The sequence below is a fragment of the Mandrillus leucophaeus genome, unplaced genomic scaffold (assembly GCF_000951045.1).
Source record: "Mandrillus leucophaeus isolate KB7577 unplaced genomic scaffold, Mleu.le_1.0 Scaffold94, whole genome shotgun sequence".
NCBI lineage: Eukaryota > Metazoa > Chordata > Mammalia > Primates > Cercopithecidae > Mandrillus > Mandrillus leucophaeus.
Genome location: NW_012110252.1, coordinates 4,874,719 through 4,882,348, shown reverse-complemented (window position 1 = coordinate 4,882,348; position 7,630 = coordinate 4,874,719).

Genomic DNA, 7,630 nt, shown 5'->3' with positions numbered 1-7,630 from the left:
ATTTTCAACAACATAGGTGAACCTGGAGTACACTGTGCTAAGTGAAATAAGCCAGACACAGAAAGGAAAATTCTGCATTATTTCACTTATATGTGGAATCTGAAAACAAGTGAAATTCATAGAAGCAGAGAGTAGAATGGTGGCTACCAGGGCTGAGGAGGTGGGGGAAATGGGGAGATGTTGTTCAATGGGTATAAATCTGCATTTACGCAATATGAATAAGTTCTGGAGATCTAATGTACAGCATGCGGGCTATAGGTAATAATACTGTAACATGGACTTGAACTTTTCTAAGAGAGTGGATCTTAAGTGTTCTCCCCACACACACAAAAAGAGGTAACTATGTGAAGGGATAGATATGTTATTAGCTTGACTGTCATAACCAGTTCACTGAGTCAAGGTATATCGAAACATCACACTGTATTCTTTAGGTTACACAATTTCAGTAAAATATAAATTGGTAATACAATTAGATGACATACGTTAACCTGAAGGACATATAGCAAGACAGATCTGCCCTGTACTTTAGAAAGGGGAGTGGAAATCCTCATCCTAGCAAGGGGAGTGGAGGTTTTCGTCTGGGTTTTGAAACGACCGTGAGTACTGAGATATGGGTTTAGGAGATGGCAGGAAAGTCATGAGGGCTATGAGGAAGCACTCAGAGAAGATGGGGGCAAGGGGCCTAACCCTCAGTGCACAACTTTTCAGCTGCTTAGCAACCCCTGCCTGCAGATTAAGCAGTGGGTCTTTCAGAGCTATTTGTTGTAAGTAACAAGATTGTATTTGAGTTACCAAAGAGCTGCTCTACCTTTCAGAGGTGACAAGCTGACCACCAAAGGCAGTCAGTCACCAAGGTTTATTAGGGTTGGACCATGAGCTGCCCTGCAGGGAGTTCGAAAGGAATAGAACCCAGCTCCAAGCAATCCCTGAAGAGTTAACCATCCAGGCAACATGTACTATGTGTACAAGTGAAGATATGTATATACACACACGCACACAGATCTATATATACACACACATATATATGAACACATAATTTAAAATACACTGAGAGGTATAGATCTCTCAGTATAAATACACTGAGGGATACACTTCTCTCAGTGTATTTTAAATTATGTGTTCTTTAAATATGCTGAATTATCTCAATCTTTTGTTTGTAAGTATATGTGTGATCATGTCGCATTTTAATGTAAAGAAACTCAATTTCTTTTGTCCTGCAGAGGAACACCCAAGGCAAAAGAAGAATAAGTAGTTAACCAGCACCCTGGGGTCAGAGTGTAACAAAATATTTTGTGACCCAATCAGGCTATTATATCCTAAGATCACAACTATGCAGATGTTCACTATAGAAAAATGATTCATTTCAGTGCAAATACAAAGCATTTGGAAGAGAAAAGCTGATATGCCAGGCCCCTGGCATCACAACACAGGGAATCAAGGCGATACGAAGTGTATGCTCTCCAACCAAGCCTTAGTGACAAGGAAGGCCCTCGAGACTCTAGAAATAAAATGACGTCTAAATAAAGGGAACTCCAGGCTGGATTCAAAGAGATAGAGTCTGTATATTGAGTTGGTTTCAAAACAGAGCACAGGAATAATGCTATGAGAGTCTTATATTAGTCTGTTTTCACACTGCTATAAAGATACTACCCAACACTAGGTAATTTACTAAGGAAAGAGGTTTAATAGTCTCACAGTTCCACATGACTGGGAAGGCCTCAGGAAACATAACTATGGCTGAAGGGGAAGCTGGCACCTTCTTCACAAGGGGGTAGGAGAGACAGAGGAAGAAGCAAAAGGGGAAGAGCCCCTTATAAAACCATCAGATCTCGTGAGAACTCATTCACTACCATGAGAACAGCATGGGGGAAACCATCCCCATGATCCAATCACCTCCCACTGGGTCTCTCCCTTGACACATGGGAATTACAATTTGAGATGAGATTTGGGTGGGGACACAAAGCCAAACCATATCAAGTCTCTAGTCCATGTTTTTGCCCTGGGAATGATGACTGTTCGTGTGGTGTAATATGAAGAATGAGGACCCTGATCACAGCTGGCACCTCTAGCATGGGATCATCCTTTCTCTACCACTGAACTGAGGAGAAGGCACGACAGGCTGACTGGCCAGGTGGAGCCACAGAGAATCACACCCACAAACATGTGGGCAGCTGGAAGTGTGGGCTGCTCAGGCATTAGTGTCTGTACACTTGGGGGTGGAAGGCAGATGTACGTGCCACCTGGGACAGTGTTAGCTCCATTCATCCAGGATCCTAGAAGAAAGGGAAACATGGCATGCTAAACTATAAACACCCCCATTTACTAACCTGGGCTGTCAGGATTCTAGCTGGTTTTAATTTAATCTAAGGAAGTAAAAGAGAAGTGGAGGGACATGTACCCAGAATGCTGTGGGACAATTGATTTTCCACATGCATGATGCAGGCTGATCCCCTGGCCACCATCCACCTAACCAGGGCTACATCTGCTGTTCTATTCAGGTTCTTCAAGATGACATGAACACATTTGTTTATCAAGTGTGGGTGTGTATTTTACTTTTAAATAAAAACATGCCTGGGAAACACCAATTAGCATCACAAGGAGTCCCAGACAAAGAATCAGTGAAAGACACTCACTATTCATTTTTAAGTGGTGTCAATCCAGTGCGTTGAGAAAGGCAAATACTCCTTTTAGGGATGCAGAAGGATTTAGGGATGGAATGATAAGATGGGAATTATATTAAGATATGGAAGAAGAAAGAAAAAATGAAACAAGTTTGACAATATGTTGACTATTGTTGAATCTCGGAGGTGATGAGTGTAGAGGGGTTCATTATACTTTTGCAAATATTCAAAAATTTACATAATAAAATATTTGTTAAAACAATGTGAAAAAAAGTAGAGTCAATTGGATTTCCAGTATTGTCTGCATACTTCACAGGCGTGAAAGCTAGTCAGAACAGTATGGGATTAGTTATCAATGGCTGGAATCCTATATCTTCACATATATCATATCTTATTCTTATTATTATTATTATTATTATTTTGAAATGGAGTCTTGCTCCGTCTCCCACGTTGGAGTGCAGTGGCACGATCTCAGCTCACTGCAACCTCCGCCTCTGGGTTCAAGCAATTCTCCTGCCTCAGTCTCCTGAGTAGCTAGGATTACAGGCACCTGCCACCACGCCTGGCTAATTTTCGTATTTTTTAGTAGAGACAGGCTTTCGCCATGTTGGCCAGGCTGGTCTTGCACTCCTGACCTAAGGTGATCTGCCTGCCTCAGTCTCCCAAAGTGCTGGGGTTACAGGCGTGAGCCACCGCACCTGGCCCATATCTAATTACTTAACATGTCAAATTTGTGTTTTGAATTCAGATGCAGAGGGATGAGTTAATCATAGTCCCTGCTTGATGGCACATTATCAACAATCTACATGAGGCTTCTCGCATGGTCTATTTATGTACTTATTCCCTCTGATTCCTCTAAATAGAAAACCCTTCTCACTTGTTCATGTGAAGTCCTTGTATGTGTTCTTGAAAAATTACACATTTTATTTATGTGTTTGTATTATAAATACATTCTGTCCTGAAAATATCAGATTGAATTATTATGGATGAAGTTATTATTTCTTAAACTTAGCAATTACTGATAAAGATATAGTCCATTTCTGTGAATGAAATTGCAAAGAAATGGCGACAAATATGTAAAACATGCAGCAGTTTGGCATAGGAAAATAGATCTCAGTGGCTGAAGCATTATTTTAATATATTTTTCTCATTAATAGTGATGATAAAAACATATTCAGTACTACTTTTTTTCCAAATTCTACAGAAAATATACAGTTTAATTTGTTTTATGACACTTAGATCAAATGTTTTTCTTTTTGTTTGATGGTTCTTTGAGACAGGGTCTCACACTGTCACTCAGGCTGCAGTGCAGTGGTGTGATCACAGCTTACTGAAGCCTCAACTTCTCCAAGCTTAGGTCATTCTCCCACCTCAGCCTCCCAAGTAGCTGGGACCACAGGTGCAAGCCACCATGTCCAGCTAATTTTTTTATTTTTTGTAGAGACGGTGTGTCACTATGTTGCCCAGGCTGGTCTCGAACTCCTGGGCTCAAGTGATCCACCCACCTCAGCCTCCCAAAGTCTTGTGATTACAGGCATGAGCCTGACAACCTGTATATTCTTTGGCCCATATATGATGTTAGTCTAGTTGCCAATTACACTACAAGCTACTTACATGGGATTTTTCATCACATATGCAATCAAACTTTCAAATGAAAAGTGGCACATACCCAGCAGGTGTCTCTTAAATATGGGGGAATGGGAGTACTATGAGATAATACAGTCAAGATGAAGACTATACTAATTCTTGGCCATCACTGAGAATAAGAAAAAACGTGACTTGCAATAATTCCTATTATGAAAAAGATGGAGAATAGAATTAACAACACCTGCAGGTTAATGTCCTGAGTAGCTAGAATGAACATTGTCAGTGATGTTTGTGGTTGTTTATAAGTAAATCCTTGTTTACCATATTTACTTTGTCTAGAAATATTTACTGGGAATAGTGCATTATAGCAAAAGGACAAGACTTTATTTTATCTAATTCACTGAAATGCATCTCCTCCTTCCTTTTGTCTAATTCACTGAAATACATCTCTTTCCTTTCCTTTAATTCTTATAAAAAAGTTAATTTTGTTTTAAGTGTTTTTTAATTACTACTTCTTTCAAGAAACTAAGCATCATGTAAATTAGGAGACAGGTGCACTATACAAACCGCTGAAATATGCAAGCCATACTTAACTTATAAATGGAGTGTATTTTCTAAGTATCTTAATAAGTCAGATGTTGAGAATTCTGTGTATTTTTTCACATGAAGATATGTTATATAGAATGATCAGTTTTCTAGATTCAACAAAAATTTCTCTACCTTGTTCACATTGATAAAGTTATGTTCTTAAAGAAATTGTTCTCAAAGTATGGTCCAAAGACCCCAGGAAACCACCAAGACACTTTCAAGGGGTCCTCAAGGTCAAAACTACGTTCACAATCATCCTGTGATTCTATTTACCTTTTCATTACACCGCCATCGCACCAATGGTCCAACAGCAATGGTAGATAAAAACTACTGATTCCTTAGTCCTAATCGATATGATAATGCTGTACTAATCATCTTCAGATTCTTCCCCAGCACTCACTCACATTAAAGAAAAGTGTCCGTTTCACTTAAGAACGTCCATGATGAAGCAGTAAACATTTCATTAAACCACAACTTTGGATACACATCTTTTAAATCTTCTGTATAATAAAATAGGAAATACACACACAGTACTTCTGCTATATGCAAAAGACAATAGTTGTCTGCAGAAAAAAAAAAAAAAAAAACCCATGTGTATTGCTCCAGTTGCAAGCTGAACTAGCCACTTTTTTCATGGAATACCTGTTTTTTGAAAGAATTGTGGAAAACTATGATTAGCCAGATGTGGATATGTAGTAGACATTTTCTCAAAAAACGAATTAAGTGATCCTTATACTTCCAAAAATACTGACATCTTTGTTGCCAGTAATTAAATTTCATCTTTCAAATAAAAATTAGAATTTTGAAAATTTTCTACCACCATAAGCTTGATGTCTTCCTGACATTTAAATGCTGATATGGTTTCAGAATTCACATGGCAACTAATCTTTAAGAATGATCACTTATAGAATTTTAGTATAATATCAAAGAAGAATATTCATAATTATATGAAGAGACTATTAAAATATTTCTCCTTTTCCAACTACGTATCTGTGCAAGGTCAGATTTATTTATATAATTCAACCAAATCAACATACTTGAACAGATTGAATGCAGAAGCAGAAATGAGAATACAACTGTGTTCTATTAAACCAGATATTAAAGAGATTAATACAAAAGTAAATTAATGCCATTCTTTTTGCGATTTTTTGCTTTAGAAAATATATTAACAGTTACTTAGTATAGTTACTTTTTATTTTAAAATATTATGCTGCATGTAATGAGCTTAGTGTTATTTTAAGTGAATTAATAAATATGTGTTTTATTGCATTTTAGCTTCTAATACAGTAAATTTCGTATAGCCTTTAGTGTCCTTAATAGTTTTTAAGAGTGTAAAGGGTTCCTTCCCATGTTTATTCCAGCACTATAGCCAAGACATGGAATGAACCTAAGTGCTCATCAGTGGATAAATGGATACAGAAAATACAGTATATGTACACAATGGAATTCTATTCAGACTTAAGAAATAAGGAAATCCTGTCATTGGCAGCAACATGGATAAACCTAGAGGACTTTATGCTAATATTTTATTTTATTTCATTTCATTTCATTTTATTTTCAGGACAGGGTCTCACTCTGTCCCCCAGGCTGGAATGCAATGGCACAATTACAGCACCCTCGAACTCCTAGGGCTCAAGCAGTCTTCCCACCTCAGGCTCTCAAGTAGCTGGGACTACAGGCTTGTGCCACTATGCTGGGCTATTTTTTCTATTTTTAGTAGAGATGAGTTTTCGCTGTGTTGCTGGTCTTGAACAGCCAGTTAGACTGGTCTTGAACTCCTGAGCTCAACTGATCTTCCCACCTCGGCCTCCCAAATGCTGGGATTACAGACATGAGCCATCATGCCCAGCCCATCATGCCCAGCCCAGAAATCTTGAAAAGTCAAATTCATAAAAGCAGAGAATAGAGTGGTGGCTACCAGGGCTACATGGAGTGGGAGAGTGCTGTGGGTATATATTGTATACTTGGAAATTGCTAAGAGATTTTAAATGTTCTCATCACAAAAGATGATAAATATAAAAGGTAACACGACATATGATAATTAGCTAGATTCTAAAATTTTACAATGTGTGCATACTTCAAAACATCATGCTGTGCACCATAAATTTTTATTTTGTCAATTTAAAAAAATATTTTTTAATCTAAAAAAGTATAAAGGGTTCTTGAGGTTAAAACATTTGAGAGCCACTGCCCCAGAGAAACAATATAAAGACCCCCTGAAAATACCAGAAGAAAAAGCTTCTTCTGTTCTACTCCAGAGATGTTTCCCCCTTCCATTCAACACAACTATGCTAGGAACCTTCAGTTCCACAGGGGAGAGGGCATGCAGCACAGCGGTATGAATGGGGGATGCTTCCACAGTAAGGAGGAAATTCCCAAAGCCTCTTATATAAATATGAATTAAAGGCGAAAGTTGAAAGTAGACTTAAAATTTCCATAGGCATAAAAGACATCAGAAAATCAGGGCTTAGCTTCTGCACAGTTTCTTCCAAAGATTCTGGGTGGGACATATTGTCTCTTTACTTACAGATGGATATATCCCTAGCATCTAGTGCAGTGCCCAGCACACAGTAGCTTCCTAATATCTGTTTGTTTGGTGATGAATAGACAGACAGATGGCTGAATGGATGGGTAAATAAATGGATACATGGAAGAATAAATAGATGGATGGAGAGACATCCTGGAAGAGATAAAAGCCAAGAAGTAGAGGAGTTTTGGCAACTTGAGAACACGCACAATATTCAGCATAACCAATAGAATCAATTAGAAACGTATGCATTAAAAAGGCAAATAACCTTACAAAGATGCAAATGAGGATGCGTTAATATGCATAT